The following is a 27,524-nucleotide window of genomic DNA, read 5'->3' as shown; positions in this document are numbered from 1 at the left end:
TTGGAAACAATAGTCGAAAAAGAACAACAGTGAATTATTCTCAATGTTATGCAGGCTAGCAGAACGGCAGACAACAATACTTTAACCACTAGCACAGGGCATCCTCCTTCACAGCTCTCTGTTGAGTTTATCACAATGGACAGTTGGGAACATTTCCAAAACAGCAAAGGGGCGGATGGGGGGAACGGAGGAACCTGGGTGGAAGACAGGATTGTATTGTTGTCATGTTTTCATGACTACTGAAATGAACCTTTCCATGAAGTGTGACAGAATAAGCCAGTGTTACGAAAGCGGACACTCCCATCACCCGACGTTCCTTTCTTTCTCTTCCTGGGTTCTTTCTGATACACAACCAACTGTGGAGAGGAGGGAAATCGATTTGGAATATTAAAAAGCGAAAATGACATGAAGTCAGCCATTTCACAAGTTGAGAGTCAGCCTGGTTTTGGCAAGTGAGGCACTTCATTCATACTTACAGAGTGGATAAAAGTTTGTTTTTCAAAGACATGAATTCCTTTTCATTGATTAGTCTCTAGATCTCTCTTTCTCGCTCCCACACTTACTCTTTTTCTGTCATCCTTGTCCTCATTCTTCTCCGCAAGATTGATAATGTCCCTCTTCTTCTCTTCCTACTCACTTCCTCTCCCTCTCTTTCTCTGTAGAAATGGATGTCTATTTTTTCTGGTTCTTTCCTTTCTCATTTACTCTGTGGCGTCCACCTGTCCATCTCTATTTAACTGCTGTATTTCAATGGTTTGATTTTGTGTTTTTTACTAACTCTTTCCCTCTGACATGTCTAACTGTCTGTCAGGGAGTGTGGAGGTGTGTTAGGCCCTGTCTTCAACACTCTCTTTCCATCCCTCTATTTCTCTTTCCATCCCTCAATTTCTCTCTTTGGACTGGATTGACAAGAGCTCTTCATTCTGTCTGACGAGGAGGATAAAGTCTCTCTCTCAAACACAAACACTTCCTCCCTTGGGCCTATAGGTGCTTTAAATCCCCATTTTCATCACCCGCAGTCCTGTAGGATCAGCACTTGATTACTGTATTCATCCTTGCGCCACCAATCCTTCACGCTGAATACACACATCTGGGGGTCATTCCACCTCTGAAACTGCTTCCCATCTCTCACACATCGTCACAGAATGACGACTCAACAAAGGGAAGCATCAGGGAGTGTTTTTTTGTTGCTTTTGTGTTGGGGCTGATGTCGGGTCTGGGTGTTGGAGCCGGAGCTACCTGGGAGCCATCAGCGGGTTAGTTAGGGTTTCATGCCTAAACTGGGTGAACAGTTTCCCGTGCCTCAACCGAGGTAACCGGGGAGGTCTCAGCTTTCTCATCAGGCTGACGAACCAGCCGAGGAGTGAGGGGGTACTGTCACGTGTGCTCCCTCTCCGGCGCTGTAGGTTGTAATACTCCCCCGCGCCTCAGCCAGATTGACAGGTTCCCGCGCCTTAGCAGAGGTGACTGGTCCACACCTGAACCCCAGGTTCGTCATCTTGGTCGGCATCCTTAGGCTGGAGCCGCGTGTCCGGGACAGGGTACTGTCACGTGTGCTCCCTCTCCGGCCTCTAGGTCAACAGGCTGCTCGTTAGGGCGCACACCTAACAATCACCTGGACTCCATCACCTCCTTAATTACATGCCCTTTATATGTCACTCCCTTTGGTTTCTTCCCCAGTCGTCATTGTTTCTGTTCCATGTCTGTGCGTTGTTCGTGTTTCTTTATGAAAATACTTCCTTCCTGACTCCCAGTGCACATCAATACATATTTCAATGCTCCCATTCTGAAGTTTGTTTTTGCATGTTTTACTTTTGGATTTTGTACATCAGCTTCAAACAGCTGAATATACAATATTTTTGGTTACGGAAAGCATATTATAATGAGCGCTTGTTTTAGCAACCAGGAAATGTTGGATCGATTTCTGCATAGTGCATCTTTAAATGAATAATTCAGTGTTAATAATTCTCACGTTGGAATATGGAATAACTACAGGTAACTGCCAGAATAAAATAAACACTTGAGTAATTGAGGGATACAAAGTATATTGAAAGCAGGTGCTTTCACACAGGTGTGCTTCCTGAGTTAATTAATCAATTAACATCCCAACATGCATAGGGTCATTATTTTGGCTACCATGGCTAGAAGAGATCTCAGCTCTCAAAGGAGCATAAGGTGTTTAAATTGTGTGTGTGTGTCAGTCACCAGATCTCAACTCAATTGAACACTTATTGGAGATTCTGGAACAGGACCTGAGACAGCGTTTTCCACCACCATCAACAAAACACCAAGTGATGGAATTTCTCATGGAAGAATGGTGTCGCATCCCTCCAGTAAAGTTCCAGACACTTGTAGAATCTATGCCAAGGCGCATTGGAGCTGTTCTGGCTCGTGGTGGCCCAACACCATATTTAGACACTTTATGTTGGGGTTTCCTTTATTTTAGCAGTTACCTGTATATCACATACGCACATTCCAACAGTTATGCCCAAGCAATGTCCAGTTACTTTGCCGTTTAATCCTCCTTGGAATGGTCCTTTAGGCTGCTGGTTTGGTCCACACAGGCATCTACTAGGCCGAGGCAGGTAGAGGATTACGTAGTCAGAATTGAGTTGCATTCCTGGTATGTGTGACCTTGAACCGCACATTAACCTACAACTACTGAGTTAGCCAGTTCAAGGAGAGCTGACAGTCCTTAAATCAATGGTGTGTCTTTCACTATAGAGGTAGCCCAATCCTTTGCATAGCGACAAGACCACCGTTGTGCATGCTCTGTGATGTATACCTTGTGTTTCCCTTCAGAATGGCAGAAATCTGATGAGTCATCGGCCTGATGACTTTATTTCCGTCAGGGGACAAAAATCTACTGCTAACGAACATCAGAGCATCTGGTCGTTGCTGACATCAAATGTTACCGTTGGAGCCAAATGATGTGCATTATCATAATGTGGCTAGATCATCATCCCCGTCCAATAATACTCCGGGTGGTAAATAATATCATGACCTCATTGGAAGGGTATGTATACCATTTCTGTCTCTATTTGTGACAGCTTCATTTGTCCCCGTCTGAAATACTTTGAACAGTAACCTGACCTATCACGTGCCTGCGGCTAAACTTGCCCATATATCTATCTATATCTTCTTATGAGCTCTTTCATTTCCTTTCTATCCTCTCATCCAAACTTAGTTCATATCCAGCTAGGCTTACAGGGCGAAACCTAGTTTGCTGCTATTGCTACTTTGTAACCTTAATGGTAGCTACACCACAACATATTTTTGTCAAATATAGAAATGATATATGTGAACAAATATGTAGGTATAGTCAAATAATGTATAGGCTTTTAAAACCCCCTTATTGGACAAGTACAGCCTCCAATGTTGGACACATATACAGACAACCAATCTATAAATATGCCGGCGGGTCATCCAAGCCATATTTTTTCAAGCCGACTAAATATAAACAAGGCCTTGTCTCTAGTACGTTAACGTCTCGACCCTGAGTGATGCAACAAGCGAAACCCCTTTGAAATACTTCTTAAAATATACATGAAAAGGCCACGTATGTAGCGTCTGCTAGCACCCGGCTCACTTTGAAGATACAAACACAGCCTTCACCTGTCATCATGAATCGGATGCCAAAAATATCACCGGGCGAAAGGAGACAAAAAAGAATAGGGAAGGTGACTCACGCTGAGAATGGAGTCAGAAACATTTGCGTCATCCAAACGCGTCAACATGACAAACCGGAGAGGTCTACCACATGTGAAAGAACCGGCGCGTTCGCCAAATACAAACATAAGCCAAAAACGAAAAAGAGACGGTATTGCTGTCATAATCGTATATCTCAATATAAAATCTATTTTTATTCGTTCGAGAGCCGAGTACAATTTCATTTTCCCACAGGACAAATTCCTTTGCCATACTCCAGGGATGAAATTCTCCCAAACAACTCCAATCTATAAAAATAATAGATTAATAATGACACAGCAAAAAACGCCATTACTCCAGCCTCCAAACTGTCAAGGCTCATTAGAGCTGAACTGTAAAAGAGATCCAGCTGCTTGGCCAGGTGATGACACAAACACACCCTGGCCTCTGGCAGCAGCCCCCCATCCACACATCATCCCTCCCCCTAAAGAGAATATACTGCGTGTCTCCTGGCACAATTCATCTCGTAATCCGCCTTAAAGCTGCTAAGCTTCCTTTGGTCTAAATGAATAGTGAACTACAGAGGGGAGAGGAGCCTTGATGCACTGGCCTGTATCAGAGCCTGCCACACAGAAAGAGAGAGGGGATGATGGAGGGAGAAAGGAAGATGGAGGAGGAGGAAGGACAAGCTTTAAGGGTTATGTCTGTCTGGTGAAATCAACGGCGGAGTGACCGGGGCCATTTTCACTCCCTGCAGCATTCTTTCTCTCTCTGTCTATCTGTCTCTCTCTCTCTCTCTCTCTCTCTCTGTCTCTCTGTCTATCTGTCTCTCTCTCTCTCTCTCTCTCTCTCTCTGTCTCTCTCTGTCTATCTGTCTCTCTCTCTCTCTCTCTCTGTCTGTCTCTCTCTCTCTCTCTCTCTCTCTGTCTCTCTCTCTCTCTCTCTCTCTCTCTCTCTCTCTCTGTCTATCTGTCTCTCTCTCTCTCTCTCTCTCTCTGTCTATCTGTCTCTCTCTCTCTCTCTCTCCCTCTCTCTCTCTCGCTCTCCCCTTCCAAATGGCGGTCATTACGCCGGACATAAAAAGTCATTTTAGTTCCGCCTGGCTTCTTCAAAGGGGCTCTGCTATAATTGAGAAGAGAGAGAGGGATAGAGAGAGGGATAGAGAGAGGGAGGGAGGGCCGCAAAAACATAATTCCAACTGCGACTCATGACCTCCAAAGTGGGGGAATTGAGTTTGCCGAAGCCCTACCAAACTATAAAAAGGGAATCATAATAAAGACGCGAGAGCTAGCGTATAGCCATGCGAGGGCCCTGACATGTCATGTTTGCTGTTAAGCCATGTAAGCCCTTTGCCAGCTGTTTTTCCTTTTTTTTTTTCTTCCTTTTATACATCTTTTTTTTATATAGAATGTGTGTGATGGTGTGGGTCTATGTGGAAAGACAGAGAGAGAGAGAGAGAGAGAGAGAGAGAGAGAGAGAGAGAGAGAGCGAGAAGGAGGGAAGGAGAGGCAGTGTGAAGAGTACACACAACAAATCAGCTTTGATCTTTGGATTTTTAGAATAGCTAACATACCAATCTGATACCTCAAGATACCAAGATTAGAATATTTGTAGCTTCATGTATTGCAGGGAATCTGGGAACATTTTAAAATTATGAACATCCATCACTGTTAAATGCATTCCTCAGCTGTGAAATTCCTGTTGGCCTGAGTCGGTGCAATTTCTAATAGAACTTTACCACCTGTATAACTTTTCCTAATAGAACTTTAGAGCGTTGGACTAGTAATCAGAAGGTTGCAAGTAGACAGTTTCCAAATAGAACTTGACCTCCTGTAGAACATTTCCTAATAGAACCTTACCTCCAGTAGACAGTTTCCTAACAGAACTTTACCTCCTGTAGAACATTTCCTAATTGAACATTACCCCCCTGTAGAACATTTCCTAAAATAACTTTACCTCATGTAGACAGTTTCCTAATAGAACTCTACCTCCTGTAGAACATTTCCTAATAGAACTTTACCTCCTGTAGAACATTTCCTAATATAACTTTACCCCTTGTAGAACATTTCCTAAAAGAACTTTACCCCTTGTAGAACATTTCCTAATAGAACTTCAAACCCTGTAGACAGTTTCCTAATATTAAACCTTTATTTAACTAGGCAAGTCAGTTAAGAACAAATTCTTATTTTCAATGATGGAAGGAACAGTGCCTGTTCAGGGGCAGAACGACAGGGGCAGAACGACAGATTTGTACCTTGTCAGTTCGGGGGTTTGAACTTGCAACCTTCCGATTACTAGTCCAACGCTCTAACCACTAGGCTACTTCTCCTGTAGAACTTTACCTCCTGTAGAACATTTCCTTATAGAACTTTACCACCTGTAGAACATTTCCTAATAGAACTTTACCCCCTGTAGACAGTTTCCTACTAGAACTTTACCTCATCTAGAACATTTCCTAATATAACTGTACCACCTGTAGACAGTTTCCTAATAGAAACCTACCTCCTGTAGAACATTTCCTAATAGAACCTTACCCCTTGTAGACAGTTTCCTAATAGAACTTGACCTCCTGTAGACAGTTTCCTAATATAACTTTACCACCTGTAGAACATTTCCTAATATAACTTTACCTCCTGTAGAACATTTCCTAATAGAACTTTACCTCCTGTAGACAGTTTCCTAATAGAACTTTACTTCCTGTAGACAGTTTCCTAATATAACTTTACCTCCTGTAGACAGTTTCCTAATATAACTTTACCTCCTGTAGACAGTTTCCCAATGGAACTTTACCTCCTGTAGACAGTTTCCTACTGGAACTTTACCTCCTGTAGACAGTTTCCTAGTAGAACTTTACCCCCTGTAGACAGTTTCCTAATGAAACAAATGGAAGAGCTAGGCTAAACCATAATTTATTTTAGTGTGTGTATGTGTGTGTCCATGCCTATGTGTATTTGTTAACGAGTGCATAACAATCCCTTTCCAGACTGTATATTTGACCCTGAGGTTAAATATACAAAAGGTTGAACTTCCCCAGTTTATGAGCTAGCCACTAGTCAGACTTGGTTACTCTGAGCCAAGTCTCTGTCCCTAGCACTTATCTGTTGCCACCCCACCATCTCTCACAGCAGTAGTGTAATTGTGCTTGGAAAAAGCCTATCAACCAAGATACTCCATCTTGAACGTTCTCCCAAAGCCCCCTTTATCATTATAACTACAGTAGAGTGCCTCAGAACTAAAGTGTTTCAACCTAGTCGTTCCCTTCTGTGAGAGATAGAGAGTGGGGAGACGAGAGAGGGTAGAGGGAGAGAGAGAGAGCCAGAATAGAGAGAGAGAGAGACAGAGAGACAATGAGAGAGACAGCGTTAGAAAGAGAAAGAGAGACAGAGAGAGAGGAATAAAGTGAGAAATAGAGAGAGAGACAGAGAGAGAGACAGAGGGGGAGAGAGAGAGAGAGAGAGAGAGAGAGAGAAATAGAGAGAGAGACAGAGAGAGAGACAGAGGGAGAGAGAGAGAGAGAGAGAAGGAGAGAGAGAAAGAGAGAGAGACAGAAGGAGAGAGAGAGAGAGACAGAGAGAGAGAGAGACAGAAGGAGAGAGAGAGAGAGACAGAAGGAGAGAGAGAGACGTAGAGAGACGTAGAGAGAGAGAGAGATAAATAAAGTGAGAAATAGAGAGAAAGTGAGAGACAGATAGAAAGACAGAGATGGAAACAGGCAGAGAGAGGAATCAAGTGAGAAATAGAGAGAAAGTGAGAGAGAGAGAGAGAGAGTTAGAGAGAGAGAGATAGAGAGATGGAAACAGACAGAGAGAGGAATAAAGTGAGAAATAGAGAGAAAGTGAGAGAGAGATAGTTAGAGAGAGAGAGAGCAAGAGAGAGAGAGCTAGAGAGATGGAAACAGACAGAGAGAGAGGAAGAAAGTGTGAGAGAGAGAAACCAACAGAGAATATAGACCTCTGTGGGCTGAAACCCTAGTCGTTCCCTTCTGAGAAAGATGGAGAGAGGGGAAGGGAGTGAGGGTAGAGAGAGAGAGAGAGAGAGAGAGAGAGAGAGAGAGAGAGAGAGAGGGAGAGAGAGATAGAGAGAGAAAGAGAGAGATAGACAGACAAAGAGAGAGCGAGACAGAGAGATACAGAGAGACAGATAGAGAGAGGGGGAGGAAGAAAGAAAGTGAGAGATGGAGCGAGAGATAGCGAGAGAGACAGAAATAGAGAGAGAGAGAGAGAGAGAGAGGAAGAAAGTGAAAAAGTGAGCGAAAGAGAGGGAATATAGGGAATATAGACTTCTGTGCCAAATCCCTTTTTTTTCTCCCTAACGCGCCAGAAACACATTTTAAAACTGTCATACTTTAATTGAAATTCCATCACTTGTGTGGCTGCTATTGTGGAATAATTTGATAAAGCACTGTGACGTGAATGCGCAGAGCGGGCGCCGTGACTTCCATTTCTCCTGCCTTTTATTTCCCTCGTTCAGTCCGTTATTTAAATGAAACCCTTTGCAGATTCTGTTCTGTCCCAAAATTACAGATAAGGGAAAAGGAGACGATAGCAAGGGCAAAAATACAGCCATTTTGGGTCAAAATGTAAATCTTGTTATATTAAGCCTAAGTCTTCCCAGCTACTTAGTCAAGTGTCAAAGGTAATGATCATATTAGCATCCAGAACAGCTAAACTGTTTGAGGTGGTTCCTTTCCACTTTCCATTTCCATTTATTTCCAGTGGTTTCCAGTTGGTTCTTGCTAAGTGCTAACGATTGGTAGCGACTGGCATTTTGTCGAGCCAAAACGGAGGTCAAGGGCAGAATCCCATCCCTACTGACCCCAATGCAGATCTATACCAGCAGCCGCCCGCCTATCTCCTGACAACTGACATGTGGCATCCGTCGTATCTGTTGAAACCCAATCCACCACTGAAAAACAGATAGAGACAGGCAGTCTTGGCATCCCCTCCCCATCTGTGATACGTGGGTGATGGGCTGATTGCCCCTATAGCCTTAAGACTGCATTCTCCACCATGAAACCAGAGGGAGAGACAGAAGAGGATAATACTACTCAAAAGTGTAAAGACGTGTATTAGAGAGAGAAAGAGAGAGAGAGAGATAGAGAGAAAATGTGTGTGTGTGCGTGCATGTCTGTGTGTGAGTGTGCACTCGTGCACTGGCGTGAGTGTGTGTGCTGTGTGTGTGTGTTTGGTGTTAGTGCTAAGCAAAGACTCCTCGCCAGACAATATTTATGGATCGTTCGCCGTCTTGACAGGGTGATGGACAGCAGAGGTGATGCCAGCGGGGCGTGAAAATAGGCTTCTTATTACTCTGACCCCAGCGGTATAAGCTGAATATCAATACCACGCTAGTGTTTCCCTCTGTGTAAAGCCAATGCCCCGTGGCAGACTTCTTTGAATGCTTTCCTAATGGCACCCTATACCCTATGTAGTGCAATACTTTTGATCAGAGGCCTATGGGCACCCTATGGGCCCTGGTCAAAAGTAGTGCACTACATAGGGAATGGGGTGCCATTAGGGATGCAACCTGTTTTATATCACGCAACCACCCTTGAACAGTAGTTGGGTAGAAAGGGGGTTAGGCGAGGGAATGTAAGCATGGGTAAATCAGTAGATGGAGGGGCTGAATGAAACGACGGGCTGCAGCCAAGTGAACCAGGAAGGAAGGGTGGAGGAAGGCATGATTACTTTATTATGCTGTGGGATTGATCAGTGTTCTGCTAAATCAAACTCATTTCTCATTGTCACATTGCATCAGGTTCTCCTTGGTAAACTGGGTTCATAGAATAGGTCCCCCTGATACACACTGTCGCGCATGAAGGCGCACAAGCACATACACACATACATAGGCACGCCATTAAATACACGCAGCTGCGTGCACACACACATCCTCACAGCCGCAGCCCCGCCATGTTTTTCACCAGGGGGGGGTGTAGTTTAGGCCTACTGGCACAAATAAATTAGATTACACCAGTAGATTACAGGGCAATGCAAACCGAGGTGGTGATTGTTAGCAGACCTATTGGCACTCCGTGGCCTTCTCTCTCCAACCAGGTTGGCGCCCCATAATTGCAGCCCTGCGTTTAGGTATCCGTTTACATTATGTAAGTGTTGATTTTTCATTCCACGGCTCGGAATGGAAGGCCTCAGCCTTGGTTTGGCACTCCACAAGCAGTGGTCACAGGCAACAAAGGCGCACACAAACAAACACACAAAACACTTTGCAAACAGACTTCCTTTTTTTTTTTTTTGCTTCCCCTTCTGCGATAGAATGGTGTGTCATAGACACTTGGATGTGGTGGAACAAGAGCATTGTACAAGGAGAAACCACTTCTTTAAGAGAGTACTTGGTTCAGTCTGGCTGAGGACCTGGACGCTGATTTTATTAGCTCTGCTTGGTTCACCTGCAAGGGAATCTATTAATCCTTTGGCAGCAGGCTCTTCTTGTGTCCTGTATCATAATGTTCAGTCCCAGCATGAAATACACTGCAAATGAACTAGCAACTGTTCTCACTCTCATCGACGCACAACACACTCTTGCCCTGCCGCACTCAATCACAGAAACTTGGTTTCTGAGAGTTATGATGAAAAGGCTCTTCAAACAACACCATGAATTGTTTCAACGGATTTCACAGGGACACGCAGCCAAGGACAGGTTCAGTAAAGATGGTCGCTTCAACACTGCTTTCAAAACAACGTAGCTCATCTCTCACGTCAGCTCTCTTTGGGTTGAACCACTTAAATCGACTCGGCTCTTCCACGTCAACGCATATTCATTTCGTCTCCTCTTTTGAGGGCGACTGTCGTAACAGCGGAATTGGAAATCGATCGAGTTGCGACAGGCGCTAATAGCGCTGTGTCAAAATTGGGCGAGTGCTAATTGTTGGAGCTAGAAACTGTAAAACATAAAGGACAGGAGAGCTCTCAGAGTGCTTACTGTCTACAAACTGATAAAGACTGCTCAACCACAGACACTCACACACACACACACACACACACAATTACAAAGCACTTAAAATCCATTTTACACCTCACTACTCCAACCTCTCTTATTGACTTTTCATTTCACCCAAAGCTACAAACGCAATACAACCAAATAGTGAGCTATAAGGCAGCTGAATGTACTGTAGGATAACCAAACGCCAAGCCATGCATATTTACTGTGTTTCATGCATGCACACATCAATCAGTCCTAGAAAATTCTCAAATCAAGAAAATAGAATACAATTATATAAAGCATATAAAACAAGCAATTAACCCAAAATGTGATATCTTTCACATGGAAAAATAGGTCTACATTTGAAATAAGCAGCAGGCCAGCACCCAGCATTATTATTATCAAATGTTTCTGTGGTAACCTTTTATTCTGTTGAAGGCCCAGTGCGGTCAAAAATGTTCATGTTTCCGTGTTTTATGTATTCTTCAACACTATGAGGCAAAGGGGAGAGAATAGCCTGTCTTTTTGTGGCATCACTGGTCTCCTGAACCCCCCTCACTGTAGAGTTGTAGAGTAGGCTAGGAAGGCCCCTAGTGGCTAAACTCGCTCAGTGAGCACAGGTGTTGTGCGCAATTGTACTGAAAAAACTGTAAAGGAAAAAATGTTCACTTTCACCTGATTTTGTGACAGGCGTTTTCGCATTTATTTGTGTGTCATTTTGAATGCCTGTAAACCAAGGGATATAGTTCGCCCTACCGACTATTCAGTTAGGACCTCGGGGAAACAAAAATGTGTTCCAAATATAGGCAACAACATAGATATGGCGCGCGTCTCTTGTGCGAACGCGAGGAATGCGGCTTTAAATCGTGACAGTAGACTCCACACAACTTCGAAAAACGTCGTTTTCCAACTGAACTGTAATATCACTATCGAAACCTAACAGTATGCCTACTAAAACAGCACCATCATCATTACATCGATGTTATTTCTTCTGAGGAGCAAATACAATGACTATGAATGTTTTATGAACGCAATCATCTATCGATAAAGGTTATTAATGTACTATATTTATTTTATTATTGTAGCCTATCATAGGCCGCAGCCCACTGCTGTAGAATTTACATTAGCCTGTCATACAGTAAACGAATACCCAGATCCCCCAAATCGCCTAGTATACTATAATAGTCGTAAACATAATTCAAATAACTACTTGTATCTTGTTGTAAATGTGCACGTATGCTACATTTAATTAAATGAGATTCGTGCGTCCCTCACAAAATAGGTAGTTCTATTCAGAGTCAATTCGATCTAAATAAACTACAGTATAATTGTATTCTATATACAAAACACAAACAACATAAACGAGTCCATAAATACAAAAAAAAAAAATGCACTGTAGCCTAAGCACAGACAGAGTTTGGTGCTCCATTATATTTGACAATAAAGAAATACAACAAATCAATCGCATCTCAACACGCACTATTTTAAAGGCTTTTGGACACGACTTCAGTCCGGCCACACTGTGCGTGAAAAGACAAACATCCACAAATTCGAATGGTCATTTCCATAGAAGCTTACCTTAACATCATATTTGCATGCAGTCTTTGAACTCGGTCTCTCCAATTGTAGGCTATTAGAATAGTCGCGAGTTACATCCAGAATGACAGCAGCATACGAGAAATAATCCGTCTACAGATACGTTTCTTTTCCAGTCTGCCCACTCTAATTTCGCCTCTTCCTAGAGTTTTCTTTTCTCGAATGAATGTTCCTCAGTGCAAGATGCAAACCACCACAGCGAGCGGAGGGACCAGAATTTCCAGCAATGAAAACATGTGGTATATTTCCCGTCGTTGTGTGCGTTAGGTCTTCATTATTCTATGTGTCGAGACTGTCTGTTCTGTGTGCGGTGCGGCAGGGACGCGTTCTCTCTTGCCGACACTCACACAGACTGCCCGACTCAGGCACAGAAACCGAGAGGGGATAGAAGGTGACGTCACTCACCAGGATCAACTAACTCCCAGAGCTCAACTTTCTCCCCTTCAGTCCACCAAAGGAATGTTGGAGTTTGGACATCATCACACGTTTTTCAGGGAAATATTTGTCATACGTGGTAAAAATTATGGTGAATGAATGAATTTTCAGATGGTGAAAGTGAAGAATAAAGTATGTGTGTGTCTGAGAGAGAGAGAGAGAGAGAGAGAGAGAGAGAGAGAGAGAGAGAGAGAGAGAGAGAGAGAGAGAGAGAGAGAGATTTTTTATAGCTATTTTGGGCTTTCAGATAGTTTTATCTGGGGAACTCCACCATTTACTTACTCAAGCCACATGCATTTGAAACATTTCCAAGAGGAATATTTACAAAATATTACTTCTGACAATGTTTTTGCCCTTGAAGCATCAATAAAGTAATCCCTATATGATTGTTTTAAGAACTAGTCACAGATTTACTGCTATTCCTAATACTGTTATTTATTCATATACCTTTTTAAAGCCAATATTATCGACTGAAACAAAATTATCAATATCATATCTTTGTGCATTGTATTCTAGAGTAGACAGAGCCATAACAAAGTAAAGTGATTTAGAGGCTGAAAAACAATGTCCCAGAGCGACAGATGAATGAGGGTGTTTGGAGAAAACTTGCTTTTGTGGCAGGGACCCAAAGCTTCCGATGAACAACTTACCCTGCAGGCACAAACAGTTTCCCAGCCAGCACTCTCTATCTCCCTGTCTCTCCCTGTTTCTCCCTGTCTCTCCCTGTCTCTCTCTCTACGTCTCTCTCTCTCTCTCTATCTCCCTGTCTCTCCCTGTTTCTCCCTGTCTCTCCCTGTCTCTCTCTCTACGTCTCTCTCTCTCTCTCCATCTCTCTCTCCCTCTCTCCCTCTCTCCCTCTCTCCCTCTCTCTCTCTTTACAAGGGAAATAAAAGTAGCGGTTTAATAGCAATGAACAATGACGGAGCACTTGAGAAATATGTCATTTCAAATAACTTTTGATTTAGTAATTAGCCTGTTCTGGCAATGCGAAAATTACAGGTTTGGTCAAACAGTGAAGTTCAGTTGTGACTACAAAAGCAACGTTGTGCAATTGTTTGAATGTCATTCCAATGATTGATGAGAAAAACACAAGAGCAAAAGCCACGATTAAATGATTTGTCCTTGACGTGTTTTTGAGGTTTTAGGTCTACAGAGTATACATTGTATGTATTATTTGAGATACCACAGCATGAAAACATGAACATTTCTTTGAAAATGTGTTGGCGTTGCTTTCAAAGTACTACAAACACTGCATGACTTTAGTTTAAACATACTATAGTGACTAACCTATAGACTAACTCAAGTAGACATTATCAGATGCATTACAGATGTAGGATCTTCATTTGATCACCCTTTTGCAGGATAACTTTCCTGCAATGCAGTGCATTTGAGGTTTAAAAAGGCTTCAGAAGTTTGTAATTTCCACTTTGAAATTTCAGAGTTGATTTTTCCTTACGAGGAATGTATCAACCGCTACAAAAATGTCCATGAATAATAATACACATAATAATTTAAATGTCCTGTTGTAGCAAACTGTGTCAAATTAAGACCTTACAATGCAATGTACAATGCAAGCTATGACAGTGTAACGGATGTGAAACGGCTAGTTTAGTTAGCGTGGGCGCTAAATAGCGTTTCAATCAGTGACGTCACTTGCTCTGAGACCTTGAAGTAGTAGTTCCCCTTGCTCTGCAAGGGCCGCGGCTTTTGTGGCGCGATGGGTAACGATGCTTCGAGGGTGACTGTTGATGTGTGCAGAAGGTCCCTAGTTCGCGCCCGGGTATGGGCGAGGGGACGGTCTAAATTTGTACTGTTACAACAGCAGTACAAGATACGGACGCAGTACGTCTACAGCTACCGTTTTCAAGCCCCTTCTCTCTTTGAATATAATTGGATGAGACTAGTTAGTGGATTTACAATCCCGTTCTGGGTCTAACATTGTGCTTTTTCTGCTCTTGGCATCGTCGAGGGGTGTAATACAGGCAGGCGATTGTTGATAAATGAGGGCAAGGCTGGGATTTATCAAGATAACTCATTACCTATAATGGGTGAACTTTGTCATGTAGGACTAGACGGCGAGAGTCCATAAACCAACTGTCTTTCAATAAGATGGATTCGAAACCAAGGCAATCCAGATGCTTGGCTGTGACACAGTATTTCTCTCCTTTCGAACGAGAGAAGTCAAGTTTGTTCCCTATTACGTCCGGCGATGTAGTGAGCGTTGAAGTCCCTAGGGTGACACCACATCTGGAGCACATGGTGAATATCATGAACTGAACAATGTTAAAAGGACTTTAACTCAATAGTGTGCCCATACGGATTATTCTGACCCTATACACAGTTGAAGTCGGAAGTTTACATACACTTTGGTTGGAGTCATTAAAAACTCGTTTTTCAACCACTCCACATATTTCTTGTTAACAAACTATAGTTTTGGCAAGTGGGTTAGGACATCAACTTTGTGCATGACACAAGTCATTTTTCCAACAATTGTTTACAGACAGATTATTTCACTGTATCACAATTCCAGTGGGTCAGAAGTTTACATACACTAAGTTGACTGTGCCTTTAAACAGCTTGGAAAATTCCAGAAAATGATGTCATGGCTTTAGAAGCTTCTGATAAGCTAATTGACATCATTTGAGTCAATTGGAGGTGTACCTGTAATTGTATTTGTAGGCCTACCTTCAAACTCAGTGCCTCTTTGCTTGACATCATATGAAAATCAAAAGAAATCAGCCAAGACCTCAGAAAAACAATTGTAGACCTCCACAAGTCTGGGTCACCCTTGGGAGCAATTTCCAAACGCCTGAAGGTACAACATTCATCTGTACAAACAATAGTACGCAAATATAAACACAATGGGACCACACAGCCATCAAACCGCTCAGGAAGACGTGCAAAGTGCAAATCAATCCCAGAACAGCAGCAAAGGACCTTGTGAAGATGCAGGAGGAAACAGTTACAAAAGCATCTTTATCCACAGTAAAAACGACTCCTATATCGACATAACCTGAAAGGCCGGTGAGCAAGGAAGAAGCCACTGCTCCTAAACCGCCATAAAAAAGCCAGACTACGGTTTGCAACTGCACATGGGGACAAAGCTTGTGCTTTTTGTAGAAATGTCCTCTGGTCTGATGAAACAAAAATAGAACTGTTTGGCCATAAGGACCATCGTTATGTTTGGAGGAAAAAAGGGGATGCTTGCAAGACGAAGAACACCATCCCAACCGTGAAGCACGGGGGTGGCAGCATCATGTTGTGGGAGGTGCTTTGCTGCAGGAGGGACTAGTGCACTTCACAAAATAGATGGCATCATGAGGAAAGAAAATTATGTTGATATATTGATGCAACATCTGAAGACATCAGTCAGGAAGTTAAAGCTTGGTCGCAAATGGGTCTTCCAAATGGACAATGACCCCAAGCATACTTCCAAAGTTGTGGCAAAATGGCTTAAGGACAACAAAGTCAAGGTATTGGAGTGGCCATCACAAAGCCCTGACCTCAATCCTATAGAAAATGTGTGGGCAGAACTGAAAAAGAGTGCGCGGGCAAGGAGGCCTACAAACCTGACTCAGTTACTCCCGCTCTGTCAGGAAGAATGGGACAAAATTCACCCAACTTATTATGGGAAGCTTGTGGAAGGCTACCCGAAAAGTTCGACCCAAGTTAAACAATTTAAAGGCAATGCTACCAAATACTAATTAAGTGTATGTAAACTGCTGACCCACTGGGAATGTGATGAAAGAAATAAAAGCTGAAATAAATCATTCTCTATTCTATTATTCTGACATTTCACATTCTTAAAATAAAGTGGTGATCCTAACTGACCTAAGACAGGGAATATTTACTTGGATTAAATTTAAATGTGAGTTTAAATGTATTTGGAAAATGTGTAATCTTCTGACTTCAACTGTACATCCTATGTACTCGTATTTTTATAATTGTTTTTGTAATTTAGCTGACATCCAGAGCAACTTACAGTAGAGAGGGCACACATTTATTTGTATTTAACTAGGCAAGTCAGTTAAGAATACATTCTTATTCACAATGATGGCCAAGGAACAGTGGGTTCAGTGCCTTGTTCAGGGGCAGAAGACAGATTTTTACCTTGTCAGCTCGGTGATTCAACCTAGCAACCTTTCAGTTACTGGCCCAACACTCTAAACACTAAAGACATGCTGTATATTTGCACTTGTCCCCTGTGGGAATCGAACCCATAATGCTGGCAATGCTAGTGCCACGCTCTACCAACTGAGCCACACGATTCATCAACGTGTACCTACATTACAATATATCAAGTAGGAAACCCTTCCACCCATTATAGCTTCACCACCACATGCTGTATGTTAACAACAACAAAAGTAAATAAAGAGAGCTGCACACTCTATATACATGAACTCCCAGTAACTTATTGGGTAGAACACCAACGTTTCAGCATCACTGTGCCTTCTTCAGGGTAATGTCTATGAACGCTTTGAACCAGGTTATCTAGACGAGATCAGTGTTGAACTTTCCACCCCCACCGTGGTTCAGTAGGTCTCTGGAGACCTTGACTAATCACAAAAACACTGACGAGCTTATCCTCGTTTGTGGGCGGTCCCTTTTGTATGCTTTATTGGAAACATCATCAAGTTCCATAATGCAAATTGGTGCCTTTGATTACCTGCAATTATATTGAACATAAGGCTGATCTGAACTGGTAGCCATGTTTTTGTTTTTTTACACGGCAAATATATTACAGTTTTGTTGACTATATCAACCCAAATGACGGTATTTATATTGGCAACGCTTTACAATAAGCTATCCTTTCACGAGGATGCAACGGTTTACACGTAATATATAGACAGTTAATTATCATGAATGAACGGCTGTAACTCATTGGTTGAAAGGGTGTTACTGTCGTTTTGGGCTTGCTAAATAATGAGCTTAGAGACAGTGGGGATAGAATGTCCTGAATGACAGACACTTTATCAAAAACTACAAGTCAATCTGGGGCTTGCGTGGGCACCAGCCTCCTACCTCAGTGGTCTCTCTCTGAGCCATGAGCCAGACTATATGACAGCTGTTATGCCGCAAATCAATGTATTGACTTGGACAAGACTTCTCCTATACTGGGGTAGTGTTTATCTCAGCAAGGATATAAACCACCTCTTAAAGCTCCAACTTGTTGTTGTGTGAGTTCACAATGTCCAGCGGAGGAAAATAAGTCGGATACCAAATCGATTTCCTTGTTACACAAGTTAGATAGAGAGTTAAAGGAGCTACTGAGCGATAAAGTCATAGATTTCCCACAAAGGCCCACCAGCACATACTGCGTTTAGTTGTGTCAAGATTGAGCATTTAGTCTGACTTTGGATCAATGAATCATGTACAGTATGAATGAATTGTCCATTATTTCGTGATGAGTATTTTTGGTCCAATTTATGAGTATAATTTCCAATTAATTACAAGAAATGATTGAGTTCAAATGGATTGACCCCTTCTAACATGTGTATTATGGGCAAATCAATACCTACACACATTAGGACTACACAGGGAGTTCTAACAGATGTCATATAGCGAGACCATGCAAGAATATCCAATATGTAATCCTTATACATCCTTATACAGAACCCTAAGGTACAGGCCAGGCCAAGGTGTGTGTATCCTTGCCAAGGTGCTGTGCCTTTATAGATGATCCTACGTCACGTCGTTACTCTCTGTTTGTGCATCTCAGGACAACACTATTTATAACCCAGGGGCAGAGCGACAGAACTTGTATCCCCACCAAAAACAGCTTCCATTCAATTCCTTAGAGACGATCCACCCTCACCGCAATGTGCCGTTAAAACCCACCCCTTTTCCAATCAAGTAAACCAGTCATCGTAAAATTAATTCCCTGCCATCAGGCTATTGCCTCTCACTCTTTGGATAACGATCTCCTAAGCGGATAAATGTAATCCGATGTGTCGAGACGACAGACGGAATTGACTTGTAAATGGCCACTGGCCAAGCACAACAACTCGGCTAAATGCCGAAGGTGACAACCAACCACCAAGGTGATATTACAGACAACACCCCAAAGGCATGACAGCGTACGCCAAACACCCAACAAAACCCCAGCGTGAATCTCAGCCAAGAAACCCAGTGTGTCTCTCTTCTCAGATTGTCTCAGAATGCGTTTGGCGATGACGGACGGTGAAACGCATTGTCATACTTAATGGTCAATTAACAGTTTGTCGAGATTTGAACACTTAATGATTGCTGAGTTCATGATACGAAAAAAGACAAAGAAGAGGTCTATGAGACTTTGTTTGGAGCCGTTGCTAAGTTCGCCCTCGAACTTTGAAAAATAAGGATTGCAATGATTACGTTTCATTTGGGTTGAGTGCTGTTGATATATTGTTGATATACTGACTTGAATCCAAGCAGCCCTATTAAATCTTAAATCTTACACAATCTGTAATATTGCTTTAAAATTACTTTTTATAGCAATGCCCCCAACTGTATTGTAACACAATATGAAACTGTACTGAATTTGAACCAGATAGAGAGGCTATATATTTATTCATCTGCCCTAGTTCTACTGTATATGAACTTGGTTGTGTTCACTTCTACTAACCCATTCTACCTTGACATGTGAGTAACAACTCATCTTCTACCGGCAATGCATTTGTAGTGACCTATTTTTGCCCGAGGCATGGTCATAGTCAGTAACCTGGTCCTTACACTGAAGTATGCACAGTCATCATTATTAGACAATGCCTTATTGCAAAAGATCCATCACACTTCGTGATCGCGACAGGCGCTGAAAGAGCTCGGAGCTCTGTTCGGGTTTAACGTGGATTCAGGATGTCTTGTGATGGGCTTGAAAGGCAATCAGATTACATTAGAGCTGAATTGGGTTAACGTGGAAGCATGGCGTGCAGTGGCAGTGGCTGTGCAGTGTGGTTGTTCTGACAGTTCCTGTCTGCTGAAGAATATTGTCTTCTCTTTGACAGCAGAGGGAGAGACCACGGAGAGAGAGAGAACCAAGTCCCAAGAAACGGTTCAGCGGAGTGGGGATACGGTGCAGATCTGCATCGGTTGATGTGGTGGTATGGATTGGTGTGTGTGTGTGTGTGTGAGGATTTGTTCTCCACTCTACTCTCTCTCTGCCTCGCTTCCCCACCTATCCTCTACTCTACGCTCTCTCTGCCTTTCTTCCTCACCTATCCTCTACTCTTTCTGCCTCTTCCTCAACAATCCTCCACTCTACTCGCTTTACCTCACCCCCTCTCTCTGCCTCACCTATCCTCCACTCTACTCTCTCTCTGCCTCTCATCCTCACCTATCCTCCACTCTACTCTCTCTCTGCCTCTCTTCCTCACCTATCCACTCTACTCTCTCTGCCTCTCTTCCTCACCTATCCTCCACTCTCTCTCTGCCTCTCTTCCTCACCTATCCACTCTACTCTCTCTGCCTCTCTTCCTCACCTATCCACTCCACTCTCTCTCTGCCTCTCTTCCTCACCTATCCACTCCACTCTCTCTCTGCCTCTCTTCCTCACCTATCCACTCCACTCTCTCTCTGCCTCTCTTCCTCACCTATCCACTCTACTCTCTCTCTGCCTCTCCTCACCTATCCACTCCACTCTCTCTCTGCCTCTCATCCTCACCTATCCTCCACTCTACTCTCTCTCTGCCTCTCTTCCTCACCTATCCACTCTACTCTCTCTGCCTCTCTTCCTCACCTATCCTCCACTCTCTCTCTGCCTCTCTTCCTCACCTATCCACTCTACTCTCTCTGCCTCTCTTCCTCACCTATCCACTCCACTCTCTCTCTGCCTCTCTTCCTCACCTATCCACTCCACTCTCTCTCTGCCTCTCTTCCTCACCTATCCACTCTACTCTCTCTCTGCCTCTCTTCCTCACCTATCCACTCCACTCTCTCTCTGCCTCTCTTCCTCACCTATCCACTCTACTCTCTCTGCCTCTCTTCCTCACCTATCCACTCCACTCTCTCTCTGCCTCTCTTCCTCACCTATTCACTCCACTCTCTCTCTGCCTCTCTTCCTCACCTATCCACTCTACTCTCTCTCTGCCTCTCTTCCTCACCTATCCACTCCACTCTCTCTCTGCCTCTCTTCCTCACCTATCCACTCTACTCTCTCTCTGCCTCTCTTCCTCACCTATCCACTCTACTCTCTCTCTGCATCTCTGCCTCTCTTCCTCACATATCCTCCACTCTCTCTCTCTCTCTGCCTCTCTTCCTCACCTATCCTCCACTCTACACTCTCTGCCTTTCTTCCTCACCTATCCTCTACTCTCTCTCTGACTCTCTTCCTCACCTATCCTCCACTCTACTCTCTCTCTGCCTCTCTTCCTCAGATATCCTCCACTCTCTCTCTGCCTCTCTTCCTCACCTATCCTCCACTCTACTCTCTCTATCTCTCCTCCTCTCTCTGCCTCGCTCCCTCACATATCCTCCACTCCACCCTCTCTATCTCTCCACCTTCCTCTGCCTCTCTTCCTCACCTATCATCCACTCTACTCTCTCTACCCATTCCCCTCCCCTCCCAAAAGCTGATTCTGTCATGATATGACCCTCCCATGCTCTCTCTCTCTTTTCTGTGTGTACATAGCCAGGCTCACCACTCACCGTGCAGCAACAGGCATTAACCAGAACTCTCCGGGCGTGGCCGATTGATCACGGCTATTGTGTCTGCCCGGGTCCTCCATTTTACAGTTCAGTGTCCATGAAAAGGCGCTTTTGACCAGCCCGATCCATCACCCCCCCCATCACCCCCCCCCCCCCCCCCCCCCGCACCCAACAGCACAAAGTGGAGAGCCTACCGGCCAATTCCCCTATGACATTTTCACAAGCGCCCCTTTATCAATTTCACACCTCCGATGCCCCTCTACGGAGGGGGTTGGGGGGAGAGGGATCGAGGGAGGATTGATGGGAGAGTGTTTGAGAGAGTAAACATGAAGTTTGATGTTTAGGGAGTGATGTGAGTTCTGCACAAACAAACAGGGTGTCGTGTCCATTGAAGTAAGGGATGGTGCAAGGTCATTGATGCTATACATACGTGGATTTATATTACTATTGGTACGTAATGAATAGTTAACGGTCATTCAGTGTCCTCATTTTGATGAGATTATAAAATTATCTACAAGTGTAGTCAAATATTAATGTTGTTTTCTAACTAGGAATATGGTTGAACTTTGTACAGATGTAGGATATTAATTTTAGCCAGTTTGCTACAGCAGGAAAACAGGAAATGTGAACATTATTTCAAATAATAATAATGGAAACTTTTAGTAGGGGTTGATACATTTTTCAAGTCTGACATTTTAAGGTGGAAATTACTAACTTTAGAAGCATTTTTAAACCTTAAATACACTATAAGTGTATTTCAGAAACAAAAAAGCGATCATCAGTGTACATCCGTATACACCGAGTGTACAAAACATTAAGAACACCCCCCCCCCCCCCAGGTTTAAAAATCCTTCTTTAACCTGTCTTCTCCAATTCATCTACACTGATTGAAGTGAATTTAACAAGTGACATCAATAAGGGATCATAGTTTTCACCTGGATTCACCTGGTCAGTCTGTCATGGAGAGACTGGTTATTGTTAGTGTTTTGTACACTCAGTATAGCAAAGAGGTTCCAATTTCCTGTAACAAATATGTATCAACCCCTATAAAAAAATGTGTAAAACGCCATATATGTCCCATGTATTATGATTATTATTAATTCATTGTGATAATGTACAAACCTCTGTTTGCTGCCCCCTATAGTTTACATCTTCCTTTTGCTCTCCCTCACTTTCCATCTCTTTCTCTTCCATACTGTAATAAATAACACACATGCTAATTATTCATCCACTGACATCATCAAAGTTGTAATGGAAAATGTCCTCGCTTCCTCCTTTCACCATCTTGACACAATTAGGCCTTCAGATAGGCAGCCAACGGATCCATTTGAGAGGCACTTGATTGGTTGGTGAAGGTACTGTAGGAGGGCTTGTAGAAGCTCAGGGGAGGCTAAGTCAGTTTATTTGTGTTTGACGAGGCTGAATGCTACCTACGTCAGGCGGCACTTCAAGAAAGCGGAGTCGGAGAGGAGGAACGCGAGGGGAGGCAGGTGGAGAGAGGAGGAACGGGTGGAGAGAGAGGGGAGAGAGAGAGGAGAAACGGGAAGGGAGGCAGGTGGAGAGAGAAATAGGAAGAACGCAAGAGGAGGCAAGCAGAGATACTGTAGAGAGACAGAGGAGGAATGGGAAGGGAGGCAAGAAGAGAGAGACAGAGTTGGCAGGCAAGCAGGAGAGAGAGAGGAGGAACATGAGGGGAGAAAATTAGAGATAGAGAAGAGGAAGGCGAGGGGAAGCCAGTGGTGAGGGAGAGGAAGAGTGCAAAGGAGGCGAGCCGAGAGAGAGAAAGGCAAGGTGACTCGTTCACGAGCCGAAGGGTTTATGGGATTGCTCCCAGCTGCCTCTCGGTTTAGTGTATCCCTGGCGCCTATAATATCTTAATTGTTTCAAATTAAACGCTCGTAAAATCGCAAAGGAAATTTAGTTTTCTCACTGGCTAATTCAGTGCATACCCAACTTTCATCTGGGTACTCTGAATGTGGAGACTTTTAAAAGAGGAAAATGACTCCCATTCCAGATGAGTTGGGACTTAGTGTGTTAGAACTTGTTTTATAGGTTGTCAATTTCCACCTTGTGCATGTGCTTCATGTGACTGCGTCGATGCTACATGAGCTACATGTGTGTGTGTTTATGCGCTTGTGTGAGCGTGTGTGTGTGTATGCATATGAATGTTTGTGTGATTGTGTGCGTTCATCCGCGCGGGCGCACGTGTGTGTGGTGCTTATCATAATAACTGTCTAAATAACACTGGGGAGTTAACCGATCTAGACCCCCCTCCACCCGCCATGGCTTTCCTAAGACTCAGCTCATTCCAAGGAAGGAGCACACATTCAAATCACTCAACCAGCAAATGTGCCCTGAAAGGTTTCCTGTCACACTATACACACACAGACACACACACACAGACACACACACACACACACAGACACAGACACACACACACACACACACACACACACACACACACACACACACACACACACACACACACACACACAGACACAGACACAGACACACACATACACACACACACACACACACACACACACACTCTCTCACTCACTCCATGTGTTTGCATGGATTCTCTGTGTTGAGCATTCACACTGCATGCCATATATTCTGTACAGCAGCTCATATACAGATACACGCCATGATACGTGAGACATTTATCAACCCAATCACCCCTCACAATCCACATCAGAAATTCCCATTAGCCCTAGTTAACCTGGCATATTTCCTCTTTCTCTTCGATAACTATGGGTCCCAAAGAAGCCCACGCAGGGGCAATTGCAGCTCATTAGACTGGGGGAGCGGGGTATTGTGGCGGGGATGGCAAGTTGATTATCCCAAGCAAAAACACCAGCTGAGATGGCTGACACCTCCTCACTGGAGCCGAGTGTTGGGGATTGGTAATGTGGATGATCAATCTCATCTGACTGGAATGGAGGTAAAGTGGGAACACTTTTCTGGATAGGTGTTCTAAATGTTTGTGACACTTGATGTGAGCTTGGGTATGTCCTTTAAATGTTTTTAATCCTTTTTTTGTATTCTCTTTGCATGGTTACTCCGGTCAACTACTGAGCAATGATCTTATGTCACAAGACCTTTATAACAATATCATAGAACGTCATAACAACTGACAATAGGCACGCACGTTCACCCGATTATAGCCTTACTAATACAACCATCAATGCAAAGTTCTACATTGTAAACCTTTCTTGCACGTTACCGAGGTACCACACTAGTTCACTGTGCGTCTCACTTTCGCCGAATGAGGGCATTAAGCAAACATATTCCATTAACGTTTCGACTTTGGTCCCAAAGCTGTCTGCCTCAGCTTAACGTGGAGTGGAGGGTGCACAAGGCTTATGTCAATACACGCCCCCCCATTGCACAACATATCATATCTATTACACGTAATCGTCGCTTCACTGTACAGACACCAGAGCCAAGTTTCACATGCTGAAAATCAATGCTGTAATTGTAACGCAACACAACATCATTTCTGATCCAGACTTTACATTGCACGCACAGACAATAATCTCTCTGACAGACAATGTTGCTGTTACATAAGGTTCGACAGGGCGGGTTTGTATGTGCACAACTAAGACGTCAATATTATCTTGGAGAGTATGACCAAAAGATGCATATTATGTGACAACATTTCGTATGAAATATTCTGCGTCACTCCATGTGTTTATTTTGTATTTCTAATCCAGATAATACCCACATCGACGTCATGATTAACCGATAGGTCACTTTGGATTTGATCTGGACTGACTTGACGGATGAAGAAGTAGAGGATGGGCAGTTCTCTATGTCAACTGGTTGAAACAACTTCTTTTCTAATGCATTTCCTGGTTCTATATCTTCACCTTTTCCCCTCTCTTCTTAGCACTTCTCTTCTTTTCATCTGCTGTTCCTCAACATCAATTAGTCTCAATGTTTTATATCTCTGTTCACCATGTGTGTTTCTCTCTTCTACTTCTAAATGTACTTGTGCCTCCTTCTCCTCTGCTCTGCTTCACATCCCTCTCTTTCCTCTCTTCCTCTTCCCCTCATTTCCATCCCTCTTCTCTCCTCTCCTCTCCACCCTTCCTCTCAGTGCAATTGTGCATGCACTCACTTTTTCCATTCCTCCTCCTCGCCCCTCTTGTCCTCTGTTTTCCTCCCATCCTCTCCTCCTATTTTTGAGCCACTATACACTTTCCACTCCTCTTCTCTGCATTTTCTACCTCGTCTCCATTCCCCTCCAACCCCTATCTTATCACTTTTTATTTTTCCTCTTCTCTTCTCTTTTCTCTCCACGCCACTTTTCATGTTGATCTATTCTTACCATCTCCAAACAACAACCTTCCCATATCATTTTCTCTTCCTCTCTTTACTGCCTACCCTCCAATCTCCTCTATTTTCCTCCACTCTTTTTTCCACATTTATCTTTTCTCCATTCCCTCTTCTCCTGCCCTCCCTTCTCTCCACTCTCTTGCCACCCTCCCATCCACTCCTCCACTCCTCCCCCATTCCCTCTCTTCTCCTCTCCTGTGTTTGTGCCCTTTCGCTCCATGCACATCTAATGGCTGTGGTGTAATCCACTGGCTAATCTGCTGACAGTCTGTGTGACAAGGCATTAGCTCTGTGTCACTGCCTACCACACTGCCTCCCAGGGTCTCTGTATGTGCATCACGGCCTCTTAGAGTTCTGCTTGACCTCTCTCTCTCTCTCTCTCTCTCTCTCTCTCTCTCTCTCTCTCTCAATTTAAGGGCTTTATTGGCATGGGAAACAGATCTTAACATTGCCAAAGTAAGTGAAGTAGATCCCTCTCTCGTCTGCCCTGTATAAAGCAGACTGAATAACAGACTGATAAATCACTATCAACCAGACCTGGGGTCAAATACTTTATCTGGGGACTGAGGGGATGGGTCAGGATTATCTTTATATGCATTTATTTGAAAAAGAAAAAAGACAAAACAAAATAAAAAGTTTTGTCGCTAAGAAAAACCAAGGGAGTATAGCATAATGGCTGGACTAAATGATTGTCTGCTGTTTTCACAGTCTGCCATTGTGCAATGTGCAATGCTGTTTGATTGGACATTTAATTTGATGGCATATTTAATTAACTTTATAAGGTAGTGGAAGGGAATGGTGTCTGTGTGTTTGTGTCTGTGTGTGTGTGTGTGTGTCTGTGTGTGTGGACCGACACTCAATCTCCTCCCTCATCTTAATCTCCAGCCAAAACCCCCCGACAAGCGCTCAATCGCACCTAGTACCAGTCCCTTCTCTCTTTCATCCACTCTGCTTCTATCTCTCCATCACCTCTGCTTCTATCTCTCCATCCCCTCTCTCCTTTTCTTTAACAAGCCCCAGACCCGGACCTCCATCTCTCCATGTAATCCCGTTATCGTGCTTGACCCCAGTAGAGCTGTGCGTGAGTGTGTGTGTGTCCACGGCATATCTGTCAGCTAGCCACACAGATTATCCAGAGACAGCAGTCGGACACAATGGACTCCCGTTCTGAAGTGGAGGAGATTGCCTGATCCCCTGTAGCTGATAAGTTCCGCCCCTGGTGCTGGGCTTTAGAATATGAGAAGGTCTGAAGCAAGAAGGGAAGGAGGAAGGGTCAGTCTCCTTGCTATAGCGATCACTAATCACTGGCTAGCCTTTTTCAAAGGGAATAAGGGAGACAGAGAAAAGGGGGGGTGCGCTTGGTTGAAAATGAACCAGGCCAGCTAGAGCGATCGATTGATGAGTTTTTTGTGTAACGGTCTGTGAATAAGTCCTTAATTAAACTGATTGTGTGTTCCAAGACGTGGTATAAGCATTCATGACATGTCAATTGTCCTGTATAAGGCAGTAAAGCTGTACATTTATTCATGTTAAAACAACATACACTGGTGGAATATTAACGCATGGTTATAATCACTACGATTACTACAGGTACACTTATTCATCGTATATCATGAACGCATTCAGATGCATTGCATCTTGTTGGTAGCCATTACCATAAACGACACCATTCATTCATCAAAAGTCTGATAAATGCACTTGAATTGCTTTGGGTAAGAATGCATCTACTCCACTCACAACAGTTTGTCCTTTTCCATTAAATCATCCTGACCAGTTTGTTTGCCACCACAGAGACGCCATCCTGATGATACACATAACAAGAGGCAGACTCTGATGAAACACAGCTCGCTAAAGTACTGTCAGTGTCTAGATGTAGATGATTCATTTGTCTGCAGCCTCCGAACCACGTCGCTGGTGCCAGCTGTCGCTTGACAGATACTGTAGGATTC

At 43.6% G+C, this 27,524-nt stretch overlaps 1 protein-coding gene across 32 annotated transcripts in view; it reads right to left on the bottom strand.

The window, feature by feature from the left end:
* The window catches only part of LOC110500605 (receptor-type tyrosine-protein phosphatase delta), a 612,371-nt gene that overhangs the window by 206,579 nt on the left and 378,268 nt on the right, over positions 1–27,524 (bottom strand). For 16 of the 32 annotated variants that reach the window (XM_090214668.1, XM_090214682.1, XM_090214672.1 and 13 more), the window contains exon 1: positions 12,160–12,754. The exons of 15 other annotated variants lie outside the window; for them this stretch is intronic. The gene's annotated coding sequence lies outside the window, so the exon portion shown is untranslated. Of the gene's footprint in view, positions 1–12,159; positions 12,755–27,524 lie in introns of those variants that run through there. One more of the 32 variants, XM_090214667.1, reaches the window with a different exon arrangement.

Source organism: Oncorhynchus mykiss, chromosome 21 (assembly GCF_057628025.1).
Source record: "Oncorhynchus mykiss isolate SJ-2025 chromosome 21, ASM5762802v1, whole genome shotgun sequence".
Taxonomy (NCBI): Eukaryota; Metazoa; Chordata; class Actinopteri; order Salmoniformes; family Salmonidae; genus Oncorhynchus; species Oncorhynchus mykiss.
The sequence above is the reverse complement of the archived record's forward strand: the minus strand, read 5'-3'. Positions and strand labels throughout refer to the sequence as shown.